The following is a 17,341-nucleotide window of genomic DNA, read 5'->3' on the forward strand; positions in this document are numbered from 1 at the left end:
TGTACATAGGAAGACATATAAAGTACTTTCATGACAATATTTTTGTGCTCATAAACATGGAAACAGCTGACTATCAATGAACAAGATAAGTTAAAGACACCAAAAGACAGTATGTTCTCTCTTATTTCTGGATCCTCTGAATCTTCACATCTGGAGTAACTTTAGCTACCGGGAGAGTAAGAAGGGACCATGGTAGTAGAGTTCTAGAGAGGGGAAGGAGGACACAGGTGCTGTGAATGGGGAAAGGGGGAAATGGGGAGGGAGCTACCTGAGGAGAGGGGAGGGAGGGCAATACAAAGGGAGAGGAAAGGAAAAGGGAAAAGTAACACTAGGGGTGATTGGAATAGCCATGGGAATCATATTCTATTTACTTGAAATTATAGATAAGTACGTTCGTACGTGTGTATGTGTGTGTGTGTGTGTGTGTGTGTGTGTGTGTGTGTGTGTGTGTGTGTGTATGTGTGTGTAAATGAAGTTAGACAACTTGGGGTGACAATGCTCCCTGCAAAGCCATGAACCATCTAACAAAAACCTCAGTGCTTCATTTCAGGATGTCGATCAGGGGAGCCAAAGAGACTCCCAAAACAACACAGACTATTGCCATTGCCCTTGCTTTCCTCCTTGAAATTGAATGTAAGACCCTATTGCTCAATACAGCACCAACTTTAGGCACAAGACTTGGAGGAATTCAACTGGAACTGACCTGGAAGTCTCCTCCCTGAGGGCTAGCTCTCATAGTACCAGAAGGAGCTATGCAAGCTGCCCAGAGAAAAAAGTAATCAATAGCCTTACCCACACTACAACATCTATGAACCACAATAATGACCAAAACAGCAAGATATCCCAAGATGTACAATAGTGGAACTTATATCGTAGGGCTAACAAATAGCTATCTAATGGGACTTAAGGCTTATTCGACAGAATAGAATTCATGTGTGGTACTATAAACCTAGTCAAGTACTTGTGGCTGGTGAAGCCATGGACCCTAGTGGACAATCTACTATTGCCACTTTCCTAAAGTAGTATAATTTCTGAGTGTATTTCAAATACTTATCCTTATACCCACAGATGAGTATAGCTCTCAGCCCTCATCAAAGAAGCTTTTTTTTTTGCAGCATATGGAGACTATTACAGAGATTCACAACTGAACAAAGCAAAGACCAACTGACGATGGAGTACTCAGTCCCCAATTGATACAGCTACAATACAACCCCTACAACTAAGGCTCAGGAAACTTCACAGAAGAGGGGCTGGAAAGAATGCAAAAGATGGAGGACTGCAAGACAGGGAAGTTGAACCCATGAAATCTCAACAATATGGTTTCCTAAGTAAGATCTGAATAATGACGGTACCAGTCAACATGCCGATGTGGATGGGAGAAATGACATAAGGCCTACTTCTAGATAAAGAGCAATAAATGGCTGCTGAGAGAGTAAGAGTCTTTTACAGGGACAAAGACCTTGATACATTATTCAATCCCAAGTGGTCAGCCCTAAACCAAATACATATGAGCAGCACTAAAGGGACTCAGAAGGTGGTATTTATCAATCTAATCTACATTATCACTTTGTTTGGCTGGCTTTGAGCTGTGTAGAAATTTATTCACATAGCATGTAGTGTTTTATAATACTTCTTTTTTACTCTAGCATGGTATTTGTCATATTCATCCACATAATGGCATACAACAGCTCTAGTTCATTTGTTCTCCTAAAATTTGCCCCAATGTATTTATTCACTCCAATATTCACAGGCATCATCAACCACTTGTCAAACTTCTCACAGGAACCCCAAAGGGCTAAGCTCAAAGCTGAGTGTGACAGTGTTACAGTATGATGTTCTCCTTTAAGACATAGTATACTTACCCCATTGCTAGCTTCAAATAGAGACTACCTTGGCAAGTTAGCCATAATAAATCATTGCAATGATAGCCAGGTCTATGGTGACAGAAATAGAGACTTTTATTAGATACTCTCTAAGAAAAGGATGAAAGAAGAGGCCACAGGATCCTCACCTAGGAGTCGAGCTATTGCTCTGCCTTGTCCTATTCCAGCAGCATCTTGGATGAAGTTGGAATATACAAGCAATAGAAAGTTAAATAAAGTGGAGACAGTAAAGACTCCATAATTTAGCTTCCATAAAGTTGTCTTTCATGGTGTGGTGGGACTTTAGGATGATGCAGCTGTTGGGAGTCACCCAGATTCCTGTAAATCAGCCCTTACCTGTGCTGTTAGTAAGCAAACAGAACTCCTTGGTTTGCCAAGCTGGACTTTAATGAAATCATTACTTTTCTGCCATCTGTGCTCTAGCTGAGATAAAGAGAAGGCTGTTTGCATCTCCCCAAGATAAATGAAAACACAGACAGAAAGAAAAAGATCTCTGAAGTACCAAAAATCTGAATGAATCTTTCTATTTTTAATAGCTATGTGCCCGCAAACAAGGTATTTGTTCACTATGTATCTTGATTTCTTCATCTACAGGCTATAGATAATAATACTTAACGATAACAAATATAACATATAGGAAGTCCCTACTAAACAGTAATTATTATTATAAGGCTTATAAAGTATTTGTTGTTGATTTCTAAATCATTTACGGATTACTGTCACATAACTTAGCTCAGAAACCTTAATAACTTGACTTTCCCTTCTAATGTATTCTAGTGGCCACCAGCTCCAAAACATGCAGGAACCTCTGAAATGCAAATTCTTAAAAGCTATTGGGGGCTGCTTCCTTTCACACTCTCCAAGGGGATACAGTGGCCTTTGGAGTGGAAGCCAGCACCAATAACCTTTGGCTTTATTTGCTCAGACTGCTAGCTTCATTTTTTTTCTCTATTGTTTGAATTTTCTGAGCCTCATCTACCAGTAGAACAAGTCCTTTTCTTGAAACTATTTCTATAAACTCTGTTTGAGAAGAAGAAACAACAAGAAGAGTGACAAACCCAGGTCGTGCTGTCAGTGGCCTCTTGCCTGCTTTCTATTGAGTAAGAACACACTGCATCATTGCTTCCATGCCAGCTTTAACTCTCAAAGAGGGTTAAATGCATGCTCAGATGTCTTAGTCAGAAGATTTGGCCCTGGACTCACCAGAAATCTAAACAAAGGCCTCATTCAGGACCTGTTCCTCTCTGGCAAAAGAATCCTTAAGAATGAAAACATCATACTGTGGGCAACTCTGACAAGACTCAAAAAATATGAATCAAAGGGGACAAATACTCTCCCTGTCATGTGTATAGAAGGGATCACTGAATCTTTATTCTGCCATCTCTAGTGGACAGTCCAGCATTCTACACTGCAGGATGAAAGACTCATTATGTATGAACAGAGCTAAACTAAGCCTTGCTTGTCATCCTTGATCTTGGGTCAGGGGATGGGGAAGTTACATGGTAGGTGTAAGGGAAATGATGTTAAGAAGTTTTCTTAATCGTGTGACAGCTATGATATACACAGGGGGTTGGGGAAAACTCCAAAATCTGGTATGCAATGGGCCTTCTTAGAAGTAAGAGAGAAAGAATTTAACCAACAAATGCCTAGGGCAAGGTAAATATTGTGGCTCACATCTTTATTACCTGTACTTGAGAGGCTGAGGTAGGAGGAGAGCAAGAAGTTCAAGAGCAACATAGCCAGCCAGTGAGATATAGCATAATGATGTCTTTAAAAAAAAGAGATAACATAAAGCAGACAGACAAAGTAAATAACTCAGCCTCATAGACAAGAAATTACAGGGAAGAAAGTAAATACCTTTCTGTCTTTCTGTTTCATTAAACAGGGTCTCATGTAGCCCAGGCTAGCCCAAAACTTGCTATGTAGAGAAAATGACCTTGAACTTCTGATCCCCTTGCCTCCAACCTCTGAGTGTGGATTATTGGAATGCACCACTACATTTGGTTTATGTGATGCTGGGAATTGAGCCCAGGGCTTCACTCATGTTCAGCAAGCATTCTACCAACTGAACTACATCCTCACCAAGATAATTCTTGGTATCTCCTAGCTACAGAAGATTAACACATATACTAATCCAATATAAAACAAAGTAAAAGAAACATGGGTGAAAACTTGCATTTATTTTACAACTGCCTTTTGTCACTGTAAACTAAGTGATAGTTTATTTTATCCCTTAGTTTATTTTACAGGAAGATTTCACTAATAGTTCCAGACTAATGTAAGGGTACTACAACAATCCTAAACTGGAAAGTGACAGTATGACAGTGAAAACATTGCGAGCAACACAGAGGTAAAGGAACATATTTATAGCTTTATCTCACAAAGCTACCGTCAAAAGGGATAGAGTGAGCTGTAGTTCAATGGCAGAGCTCTTGCCTAGCATGTGTAAGATTCAAGTCCCAGCATAGAAAAGTCAATGAAGAAATAAGAGTTTAATCCTTAGTCAAACTCACCAAATGAAAGAAAAAAATTACAATTAATAAAATTAGAGATGAAAAGGGGTATATTACAAGTTCCCATAAAATCCAGACTTATTAGAAAATACTTTGAAAATTTGCATCCTCCAACAAGCTAGAAAATAGGAAGAAACAGATAAATTGCTTGACATGTATGAGAATGTTTTAGAGGTAAACAGCTACTTCCTAGTTGAATTTAAGTCCAGATACACAGGAGGAAACACATGCCTGACACTGCACTAGACATAATTTATGGTTGGAGAGCTAACAGGCCTCAAGAATGAATCTATTAGTATTATTCCGTTAAATGTACATAGTATCAAACTGCTCTCTAAATTCCCAATCTCTATTCTCCATAAGTAAACTGTGGATGAGCGGATGGGGGGGGGAGCAATGGAGGTTGAGGAGTGGGGGATGAGAACATGAGGGAATGGGATGGTAGAGCTGTAGCAGTGACAGACTTGGGAGCAGTGAGGGAGATACCATGATGGACAGAGATGTCATGGGGATGGGGAGAGGCCAGGCACTGGGGAGGTTAAAGGAATCCACAAGGATAACCCCAGCTTAGACTACTAGCAATAGTAAAGAGGGTGCCTGAATTGCATTACCCCAGTAATCACATCAGTGAGTACCCTAACTGTCATCATAGAGCCTTCATCCAGTAACTGATGGAAGCAGATGCAGAAATACATAGCCAAGCATCAGGCCGAGCTCCAGGAGTCCAGTCGAAGCAAGAGAAGAGGGATTCTATGAGCAAGGGGCATCAAGATCATGATGGGGAAACCTACAGAGATAACCAAACCAAACTAGTGGGAACTCATGAACTTTAGACCAACAGCCGTGGAGCCTCCATGGGACTGGACTAGGCCCTCTGCATAAGTGAGACAGTTGTATAGCTAGATCTGCTTAAGAGGCCCCCTGGAAGTAGGATCAGGATTCATCTCTGGTGCATGAGCTGGCTTTTTGGAGCCACTACCTATGGTGGGACACCTTGCACAGCCTTGATGCAGGAGGAGGCACTTAGATCTGCCTCTACTGAATGTACCAGGCTCTGAAGACTCCCCATGGGAGACCTTGCCTTGCTGGAGGAGGGAATGGGGGGTAGGTTGGAGGGGGAGGCTGGAGGAATGAGAAGAGAGAGGAGAGGGGGATCTGTGATTGATATGTAAAATGAATTAAAAAATTCCTTAATAAAAAATAAATAAATAAATTCCCATTGTTCATAATTTAAAGCAGTTTTCAGACCTCATCAGAGAAGTTTCCTTGTTCAGTGGATGGTGGTTAACACAGAAATTCACAACTTGTCAAACTGCATAGATTACATGTCAGAGACATATGTAATCATGTCCTCCTCCCCAAGGCTAAGGGAGCATCACAAATGAGGGAGGAGAAAGATTCTAAGAGCCAGCCATCAGAGAGGACAAGAGTGAAATGGTGTCTTCTGGGTATGACAGGGTCACTGCATTCATGAACTCATAGCATCTGTGGCGGCCTGCACAAGACCTGAACAAGATCAAGCCAGTCAACATTATAGCATGGAATTGGAAGGTGTTCATGTAACCTACCCCAGCCTAGGAGCTACAAACAGTTGATGGCTTTTAGAGGAGGGAGAGTCAGTTTTCTTTAAGGGTATGGTTTCTGGTAGGTCTACTATACTCTAGTGGATGGCTTCCATACCAAGGAGAATAGAAACAGTATAAATTGGCATTGATAAGTTATTAAATTTTAAACAGGAAGATAGGAAGTTGGGAGGTAGGAATGTGCTGGCTAGTGTTTTGTCAAGTTGGCACAAGCTAGAGTAATTTGGGAAATGACTCATTTGAGAAAATGCCCCACTAGGTGGACAAGCCTGATATGATCAATGGTAATCATACAACAGAGGTTACTGTATGACCTCCAAAATGACTGACCTAGTAGTCTTGACAACAATAAACAGACTACTGTGATAGTGTTGTGAGTGCACTACATACATCCGAAACATAGATTAACAGATTTGTGTCCTTCCACAATGTCAGAATTTATTGGACAACAACAAAGTCACAAGATACAGCATTTCAATGGCAGCAATTTGCTTTCTGTGATTGCTATGCTGAGGCCAATTTTTATTCCAGTCTCACTTACTAACATTAACATTCAGATTACACCTTACTTTCCATAATAAATATAGCCATATCTGTATCTATATATGTATATATATACACACACATATATAAAACAGAATTACAGAATGCGTGTAAAGGTTTAAAGAGGTAAAGAGTTTTACAAGTTTTAAAACAGCCTAAGAAGGAAATCCAGGAAATTTATTGGAATGAAAGTCTTTGTATTGATAAGATAATGAATGGAACCAAGCCACAGAAGATGGAGAACCGCTGTGGGTGCTAGCTGCTTGTTGTTAGCCTTAGAATCAGGCAGTAGTATCAAAGATGAGCTATATAGTTGGGTCCAGAAAACCTGAACTCTATTCTAAGCAATGCCACTCCTGGTTGAGTGACTTTAGATACTATACCACACTGAACTTTAGTGTCTTCATCTTTTAATAGGGAACAACAGCCTCTAATTTCCAGGGTCATTCAAAGATTTGATGACTGAGAACTCGCATGCACGTGCATGTGCATGTGGGGGGAGGAGAGGCATTACACTGAGGCAGGACAAAAAGTCAGGGAAAATTAATGAGACATAAGATGGAAAGGAGCCTGTCACCCCAGGATCCCAGGATCTAGTCTTTCATGCTGACTCAGAGTCAAGAAACTTCAACACAACTTACAAACTAAAAATTATCTGTAGAAATGTTTGTTTTCCTAAAGACATCTCCAATGTGAATCTTAAAAACAATAAATGGTTCTTACTTAAAGCCAAAATGTTTTTAAACTTGTTTTACCATGTTAGCCATCCTTTCTTATGTCTAAAACTAGGTAGTATACCTCAAAAAAATGACTTATTTCATTGACAAAACGAAGTTCTCTAAGAAACATAAATGTACTACCTAAAATACTTTTACTTAACTTTTAAATTTTACATAAGCTTTGACTAATCTTGTTGTAAGTCATATTCTTTGAGTAATGTAAACTTATTTTTTATTAAAATATATTTACATCTCCCTTTCCCACCCCTTTCCTTCCTCTAACTTCTCCCAAGATCACATAAATAACCATTATAAGGAAATCTAAGCATGACAGTTTCTGGAGAAGCCCAGAGATCATATTCCATTTTATTCCTATATATCTCTATATAAATACTTTAAAATTTGCTAAGGTTGATTTATAATTATTCATTCTGAAATTCTTTTCTAAAACATAGTCAAAAAATCTATTTTTACCTGAATAGAAGTCCCTAAGTGGGAAGGGACCGCCTCAGGATGCTGGTGGTAGGTAGCACGGGCTGTGTTTCTCTGTCACTGGTGATAGTACCTAGCAACTACTGGTAAAGTCACAAACCAAGCTAGCAACAGAGTTTTGTGTATTCAGCTTTAGCCCAATTAGGACACAGATTATACTACCAAGAATTATTACAACAAGGCAGGCCTGGTGGTTGAGACCTGTAATTCCAGCTACTCTAGCGGCTAAGGCTGGGGGCTGGGAGTGGGATCACAAGTTTTAATCTTGCTTAGACTAAAGAGTGAGTTCAAGGACAGCAATTTATTGAGACACTGTCTCAAAACAAAAACATTTAAAGGGCATTATAGTTCAGGGGGTAGAGCATTTGCCCAGCATATACAAGATCCTCAGTTCTATCCCCAGGAATACAAAAAGGGGGATCATTACAACAGAGTATCTATAAAATTTAAGGAAACTTTATATGGTCTCATAAGACTTAAGAAAATATTCAAGACAAAACTGGATAGGATCAGACCTCACTAGGAACATGGCAATATAACTCTCTGGGGAGAAGTGAAGTCTGATTGTTAGCCTTGGAAGTTTATACTCACTAAATAAGAAGGACTTATCTCTCCAGAGATAACCAGCACACAGTTTGCAGAGAGAGTGGGGATACAGTAAGATGTAGATGAGCTTCACAGGGCCTGCCTGGCTCAGTGGGAATTGCCTAAGCATAATCAGACTATATGAAGGCCCAGCATAGAGATCTGATGCTTCCTACTAACATTTCCTACATCAGACAGTCCCTATGGCGGGGGGAGGAGATGGTTGACTATAGAAGAAGGTTGGGACAAACGATGAGTGTGTGAGGCCTTTCAAGGTTGATACACCTGCAGAATGTTATTAATTTGACAGAAGCTTCAAGGTCAGGGATACACCACGTGTTTTGAAAGAACAGCTAAATCAAAGGTCCATCCCTGAAGCAGCCCACTGGGCAGCCTCTAAAAGCTTGGAGAAAGACCCTTTCACCTGCAGTATTGTCTACTGTGAAAGCTTAACACCATGCTAACTATAGAGAGACAATTGAAGGAACCGTCTGTTATCACAGAGCAGATATGGAGGGGTGAATTTGGAACTAGGAGGCAATAAAAAGAAAACACAGAGCAGTAAACTAATAACTTCATCTTCTGGTCCTTAGTTAAGTGCAAGTTCCTCTACCCTAAACTTCATTATTGGGAAAATTGCAGGTAGTCTATTTGAGACATAATGCTAACACTGAGTTGGTCTTTGTAGCGGTACAGGCTAGCCCTACTGATAAACAGGGGTCTTTGGAATTGGAAAAAGACTGGTAGGTGTTTTAACCCTTCAGAGTCTCAGTCTATTTACTAGGATAATAAATTTTAAGTCCTACTTTAAGTCTGCTGTGGGAAGACAGTTGTCTATAAAAGCATCAAACTAGTAAGCCTGGTACACAAAAAACATACCACCAAATTTCCCCTTCTGTATGATAAGTGGTCAACCACTACAGCATATCCTTACTTTCCTTTTGCTGGTCTTATCCAGGCTTGAAAGCAAGTCAGATACGTGGGTTTCAAAACACATGACCATTTCAACCCTTTTCAGTGCCATATAACTGACAATTATTTTTCTATCACATTTGTAATTTCAAAGCTTCTTGTGTCTTTTAATTATACTTTCCCCCCAAGTAGTATTAACACTAATTAGATGATAAGTGAAACTAGCAGAACACAGTATTTCTGGGCTATCTAGACAACTCACTATACTTGAGTGCTCATATCATCTTCAGTCATGATATCAAGAAGTAAGAGTATATCCACTAATTGTTTAGACCTTTCTTCTCCTTTTCATTTTCCATTTTATGTGGGGGGGGGGGGTCATAGAGCCCAGAGCCTCACATATGCGAGTCAACTACTATACTACTGAGCTATAATCCCAACATCACATTTCATAGCCTTTATATCTCAATGACCTTGAAGATTCTAACTGACCTGATAATAAATCTCTTTCCTGCTACTTTCATATTCTTTATCCAAACTGATTGCCAATAATAACCACTGTAAAGTATATTCTTTATTCCAAAAATTAGGTCTGGATGTTTGGTTAAGATGGTACATTTTAACTTATAAAGGAAAGAACACTTTGGCTACATGCTGGATATACCTTGGGAGTAGTTTTGCACACTAGGCTGAAAAAAATAAAAAATAAACTGAAAGTATTCATATCCCTTTTTAATGTATTTAGTAATAAAGGAGATCCAGGGACAGTGAAACTGAATTTAGCTGGTATAGCACTGTGCCACAGGCCTTTCAATGACGATGAACAGGGTCTATAAAATAACTACTAGCCACCTGCGACAACTAAGTATTTAAAATGAGGCTAACAACATGGAGGACTTGAGAATTAAAATGTCTGGTGGCTATCATAAGGGTAAGTCAAACAAGGTGCAGTTGTGCATACCTATAAGCCCAGCACTCAAGAGTCTAAGGCAGGGGAATCAAGAGTAAGAGGCCACCCAAGAGTCCTGCCTACACTACATAGAGAGACTTTAACTTACACACACACACACACACACACACACACACACACACTGTAAAATTGATGGACAGCACAGATCTAGACAGCATAGCTTAATAGAAGGATGTGGTTGGGCATGATAGTGTACACCTGTGATTCCAACATTAGGGAGGCTGAAAAAGGAAGAACAGAAAGACATACCAGGCCAGCTTGGTCTTCACAATGAGATCCTATCTTGAAAAGGAGTAAAATATGAAGCTAAAAAGATCTTCATATCCCAATCCAGGCCATTGATACTAACTATATAACTTTTATCATTTTATTTGTCTTGTATAAGTTTCATTTACCTCACTGCCAGACGCCCCCAGGATTGCTGTGGTTAAAGGAAGAATGCAAAGCTCTTAGCCCAGTGATGGCTATTATTTCTATGCCTCTCATTTTCCAAATGGGGCAACTGAAGTCCTAAAAGGAAACAAATATTTCCAGGGTTTAAGGTTTCTATATATGAAACTGGGGAGACACAAACGTAACATTCTGTCTACCCTCTCACTCCTCTCTTGCAGGCAAAATACAGTAACTTCATGTCAACAACTTTAAAGGACAACTTATTCCAGCATCACTTCAAATGTTTGATGTTCAAAGTTTAACATATTCACTTTATGATGTAACTTAGATATGGCTGGTACTTGAGATACAATTATCTTTAGCTGTGGGCCTCTGGTACCACATAACAAATATACTTCTCGAAACAAAATGCAGGTATGGGCCGGGCGGTGGTGGCGCACGCCTTTAATCCCAGCACTTGGGAGGCAGAGGCAGGTGGATCTCTGTGAGTTCGAGGCCAGCCTGGTCTCCAAAGCGAGTTCCAGGAAAGGCGCAAAGCTACACAGAGAAACCCTGTCTCGAAAAACCAAAAAAAAAAAAAAAAAAAAAAATGCAGGTATGGGCAGAAGACAGGCATCCCAATTCTAGAAGACAGAAATGTACAAGAAGGAAGCAGTGATTATCAGACAAGTCAAACTCCATGCAATCTTAAGGTTTCAGGATAATCCTCTCTGGCTGAGTGCCATGGTTTCTACCTCCTAAGAAGGAAATATTACTGTTACCTTTTGGCTGGTTAGCCCCACACACTGTTCATTGTGATACTTCCTGTGGAGGAGGAGGAGGAGGAGGAGAGGAGACCCACGATGCCTTCCGCAGTGGCCCATCTCTGGAAGCGTGGGGTAGGGGCATCCTAGTGTTGAACTACCACAAAGTCACATTTTTAAACTGAGAAGGAACTATCCCTGTCCCTAGGGCCTGTAACGGGAGCAGGAACCCTAGTGGTTTGGGAATTATCTTTAATACACTTTCTCATTTCTTGAAAAATAGCACATTCTGCAAAACTCAACCCATTCTAATTTCTGTTTCCTATAGTCTCAGGTGGTAGTGGTAGTGTAATCTCATCTATGTAGCCTTGCATTGAGATAAGGTGTTAGGTCCTCGACTCTTGCCATGGGAATATTTTTTAAAAGATTTCTTTTTATTGTTTTAAAATTATTTATACTGTGTGTGGTGTATGACTGTTGGGGGGGTATATGCACATGAGTGAAGGTCTCAACTGAGTTCAGATGAGGGTGTTCTCTTCCCTGGAGCAAGAGTTACAGGCAACTTTGAGTGGCCCAATGTAGGTGCTGGGAACCCAACCCCACCCCACAAAAGCAATACCCAAGCTCTTAACCACTGAGTATTCTCCAGTTCCAACCATACTAATCTCAACTTCTCTTCAGAACCTGCTTTCTTGTTCTTTGCAATGTGAATACATACACTGAACCAATTATTTTAAAGTTTTGGTTCATTTTTGTTTAAAAAGTACTTATTTAGATTTTCCAGGCCTGAGCAGCAGAAGACACAGATCGCTTCCCACCTCTCAGACCAGAAACTGTTCAGCACTTTCCAGGTCTGAGTGGTTGAGGGCACAGATGGCAGGAGCCTGATTGGCACCTTTATGCCAGGCATCAGTCACCATCAAAACAAGTCCATGATTTCTAGGCCTGGGAACACGAGAGATAAAAAGCAACATATCAGTGCCATGCCTTGCAGCTGGGACAGGCAGGACTCAACCAAGTGCCACCTGTGACTCAACCAAGAGCCCATCAGGTGTCAGGGGACCCTTATGGTAAGCAAGGAGAGGGTGGGGAAATGAAAGAGAGAAAGGGGGACAGAATGGTTCATGGGCTGGGAAGAGCGGCAGATCTGAAGAGGTGAGACCAGTGAGGAACAAGCTGACATGAATGGCCTGCTTGGCATCTGAGTCCAAGGTGATGTCCAGGCCTGGGCTATTGCCACAGAGGCTTGTAGTCTGTACTGCCACCTGGGGCCATGATGGTGTCCAGGGGTCATACTGCCACAGGGGCCATGCAGATATGAGTGGCCTGCGCTCTCACCCAGGGCCATGGTATAATCTGGGCCAGGGCTGCTGCCGGGGGCGATGTCTGGGTCCCTGGCCCTAACGAAGCCGGGGTCTGAGTTGATGTTCATGGCTCCTGTTACCACCAAGGGCCGTGCAGATGACCAGGGTTTGGTCAGCCACCTGAGACCATCTCAGTGCCCAAGGGCTATGCTGCTGCCGGGACCATATTGATCTGGGTAGCCTGTGTTGCCACCTGGGGCCATGCAGATGCTGGCCCAAGCTGCTACTGAAGATCATGTGGGTCCATGGTCCTGCTGCAGCTGGGGTCCTTGATGATGCCCTTGGCCCGTGTTAACATGGGGTCATAGGACTCATGCCTGTGGAAATCTGAGGGCTGAGCTGAGCTAGCCTTGCCCTTCACTGTGCCTGAGTTAGCTGGCCCTGCCCCTAGCTGGATAACTGCAGCAGGACAGCTGATCCCGCCCCTTGGGGGAGAGCTGGCCCCCACATGCAGGAAAGATGACTCCACCCCTCACCACAGGTATGCAATTCACCAGGATGGCACACTAGAGCTAACCCTATTATCGGGGATGCAGGTGGGCCAGCCCTGAGGGCATGAGAGCAGCAGAGCTGACCCTCCCCCTTCTCTGCCATGTGGTGGCATGAGTGAGGGAAAGATGCCCTCCCCCCTCGCCCTTTGCTACCTTCAGCAGACTAAAGAGCTGGTCCTGGGGTCACAAGAATGAGAGAACTAGCCCAGCCCCTCACCAGCTACAGAACAGGAAAGCAGGCACTGTACCCCGCCTGGACAGCGCACTAGAGCTGAACCTGTGGTTAGGGGTGCAGGTGAGCCAGCCTTGAGGGTGTGAGAGCAAAAGAGCTGAACCACTCCCAACCCCCCGCCTTGTATGCCTCCTACAGCAATCAGGAGAGAGGGCCCTGCACCTTGCCTGGGAAAAACAGTAGAGCTGAATCTGGTGGTGTGAGCCTAGGTGACCCAGATCCCAGAGCCCAAGAGCAGAACTGGCCCCTCTCCTTGCTGCAAGCTGCATTGGGTGAGCTAGCTGGGGAAGAGCTGGAGAGCTTGTCCGGGTAGTGATAAGGGGAAGCTGGTAGGCTGACCAACCCAGCTACCACCCAGGCCCAGAACCGGGGCTATGAGTTAGCCCACCTCACATCCACCTCATCTATGAACTTTTGGGGCATGGAATGAACCTACAGATCCCAAACTGCAGGATCTCCATGACACAGGACAACAACAACTCCTCTCCAAGAGGAGTCTCAGTGAGAGCCCACTATTGGTGGTGTAGCAGAAGCCAGAGGCCTTGAGCCAGACCAATTATCTAAGAGGAGTTCCAATGATGGCCCCACATCAATAGTGTAGCAGAAGCCAGAGACTTTGAATCACACCTATGATTCTTCGAAATGAACACTTACAAGTAAAGATGAACGGACTAAAGGATAAACTGTTATTCAACGGGCCACACTATGGTTTCCAAGACAAGATTCTTCTCCTTTTTCTTTCTTTCTTTTTTTTTTTTTTGGTTTTTTTGTTTTGTTTTGGTTTGGTTTTTGGTTTTTCTTTAAATTTTAAATTTTGTTTTGTTTTGGGGGGTGTTACATGGGCAGAGGGTGGTTGTAAGAGGAGATAAGTGGGATCTGGATGCATTATGTGAAATCCACAAAGAATCAATAAAAGTTAAAAATAAGTAAGTCCATCATCAATTTTTCTCTTGAATTTTACTACTGGCAGGCAGAAGAAAACAAGCTGCTTCTAACATAGTCTGCTTAAAAATCTCCTCAGCTCTTGGCTGTTTGAAACCTGGGGCCTATGCAGGGTCACTTGGCTCGGCCTGGGAGGAGGGGACTGGACCTACCTGGACTGAGTCTACCAGGTTGATCTCAGTCCACAGGGGAGGCTTTGCCCTGGAGGAGATGGGAATAGGGGGTGGGCTGGGAGGAAGGTGAGGGGGGCGGGAGGGGGGAGGACAAGGGAATCCGTCTGTGGCTGATATGTAGAACTGAACTGTATTGCAAAATAAAAAAAAATCTTCTCAGCTCAATCCCCATCAAAATCCCAACACAAATCTTTACAGACCTCAAAAGAACAATACTCAACTTCATATGGAAAAACAAAACACCCAGGATAGCTAAAACAGTCCTGTACAATAAAACCACTTCTGGAAGTTTCACCCTCCCAGATTACAAGCTCTACTACAGAGCTATTGATAGGGATTCATAATATGCCACCATGGTTGTGCATGCCCGGCGGACCTAGACACTTCCGCCTAGCCATTTCCGGGTCAAAATAGCCATTTCCAGGTCAAAACGTCTTGCGTGACCAGGACCCCGTGGCTTTGAGTGGTTGTGTAAAGCGCGCAGCGCAACCATGTGATCTACGCGCATGCGTGTAATAGCCACATTGGCCTGTGTGCACAGGCCGGCCCAGCCTTTATAAGCCAGCACCATGTTCCCAACTCCATCTTTATTCACGTGTGTTTTCACAGGCCTGTCACATCTGTCTCTCTTTCCTATCTTAATAAAACTCTTGTTAGTGGATTCTGTCATGTTTTGTGACATTTCCTCGCAGGGTAAGAGCACCGCAAATAACTAACAGCTATAGTATAACAACTATAGCTGTTGGTATTGGCATAAAAACAGACAGGTGGACCAATGGAATTAAATCAAAGACCCAGACATAAATCCACACAATTATGGACACTTTTGAATAAAGAAGCCATAAATTCATACTGGAAAAAAAGAAAGCATCTTCAACAAATGGTGCTGGTCAAACTGAATGTCTGCATGTAGACGTATGCAAATAGATCCAGTTTTATCACCTTAATGCCCACATTTCTCCCAACACTACATAATTGACAATATATAATCTAAGACAGTGGAAGTTTTCTCTATCCCTCTCATTGATTGCTGAATCCTCTCCAGATAACAAGTCATTCCACAGCACCATCCACTTTCCCTGGTATGTTCTTCAAAACTCCTCCGGCCCACCAAGCATTTGGTTCTTGTGGTGCCTTCAGTTTATGATAAAGTTATATGCTGCATAATGACATTTGACATTTTTCAACAAGAGACTGCATACATGAGAGCGGCCTCAAAGGATTATTAATAGAACTGGGTGTGGGGGGACAAGTCTGCAAGCTCAGCAGTCGGAAACCTAAAAAAGGAAGATCAGGGATTTGTGTCCATCCTGAGCAAAACTGACATTTTGTCTGAAAAAAGGTAAAGAAAATACAGGGGAAGGAGGAAGTTACAGAAAAGAAGGAGAGTAAATGGAGGAAGAGAGGAGAAAGGGAAAGGGGAAAGAGAGGATCATCATAAAAGAGTAGAAAAATTTCTGCCACTTCCATGACATTATAGCCATAGTAGCATCAGGCATCACTTATACGTCTGTGATGCTGTGTACTGAGCTATCAATAACACAAAAAATTTAGCACATCCAATTATATGCCTAATATATGATAAGAAAAATAACTATGTTACTAGAATACATACTTACTACACCATACTTTTATTGTTATTTTCGAGTATAAGTCTTGGAAAACACTTACTGTTAAATAGTATGTGATGTCATGCTGGTGGAGCCTCAAATACCTCCCGCTCTACTGAATTTCCTAACTGTATCAAAAACTACATTGAGTGATCTGTACCATCTATTTCTGTATTCTCTATGATGCTCACATAATGATAAAATCAGCTAACGATGCATTTCTTAGAATGTATTCCCATTGTTCAGTGGTACATTACTCTTACTAGTTATAGCAGCAGCACACTTCCTGTTACTAATTTCTGTATTATTTGAGAGATCGAGAGAGACAGAGAGACAGAGGGGGGATTTATTCTAAGGTGCTGGCTTTTTTGATTATGGAGGTTAAGAAGTTTCATGATCTGCTACATGGAAACTGTAAGAAATATCAATAGGATAGTAAGAAGTTTCAATAGCCTGAGAGTTATTGCTGGGCATTCCAATTTGGGTTTGAAGGCCTAAGAACCAGTAATACTGAGAGCAAAGGCTCCATGTTCTAAGTCATGTGACCTAGTAGTCAATTCAATCTTTCTCTACCCCTTTGTTCTACTCAGACTCTCAGTGGATTGGATAACACTGTGATGGTATTATGTTCCCCAAAAAATTGTGTACCCTAATAAACTTATCTGGGGTCAGAGAACAGAAAAGCCACTAGATACTTAGGATAGGCAGTGGCAGCACACGCCTTTAATCCTAGCATTCCAGAGGCAGAAATCCATGTGTTCAAGGATACAGCCAAGCATGGTGACTCACGCTTTTGATCCCAGGGAGTGATGGCAGATAGCAGAAAGGTATATAAGGCGTGAAGACCAGGAACTAGAAGCATTTGGCCTGGTTAAGCATTTGGCCTGGTTAAGGATTCAGGCTTTTGAGCAGCAGTTCAGCTGAGACCCATTCAGAGATAAGGACTCAGAGGCTTCCAGTCTGAGGAAACAAGATTAGCTGAGAAGTTGGCCAGGTGAGGTTAGCTGTGGCTTGTTCTGTCTCTCTGATCTTCCAGTGTTCACCCCAATACCTGGCTCAGGTTTGATTTTATTAATAAAGACTCTTTAAGATTCCTGCTACATGACACCCACCCACAGGGATTAGGGCCACCAAGTAATTCAAATGCCAAGTTCTTTGGGAAACACCCACAGAGATAAACTCCAAAATACTGT

At 42.1% G+C, this 17,341-nt stretch overlaps 1 protein-coding gene across 2 annotated transcripts in view; it reads right to left on the reverse strand.

The window, feature by feature from the left end:
• Positions 1–17,341, reverse strand: part of Ophn1 (oligophrenin 1) — a 358,580-nt gene that overhangs the window by 185,521 nt on the left and 155,718 nt on the right. The gene's annotated exons all lie outside the window — the stretch shown is intronic.

Source organism: Peromyscus californicus, unplaced genomic scaffold (genome assembly GCF_007827085.1).
Source record: "Peromyscus californicus insignis strain IS unplaced genomic scaffold, ASM782708v3 Scaffold_10__1_contigs__length_136768540, whole genome shotgun sequence".
Classification (NCBI taxonomy): Eukaryota; Metazoa; Chordata; class Mammalia; order Rodentia; family Cricetidae; genus Peromyscus; species Peromyscus californicus.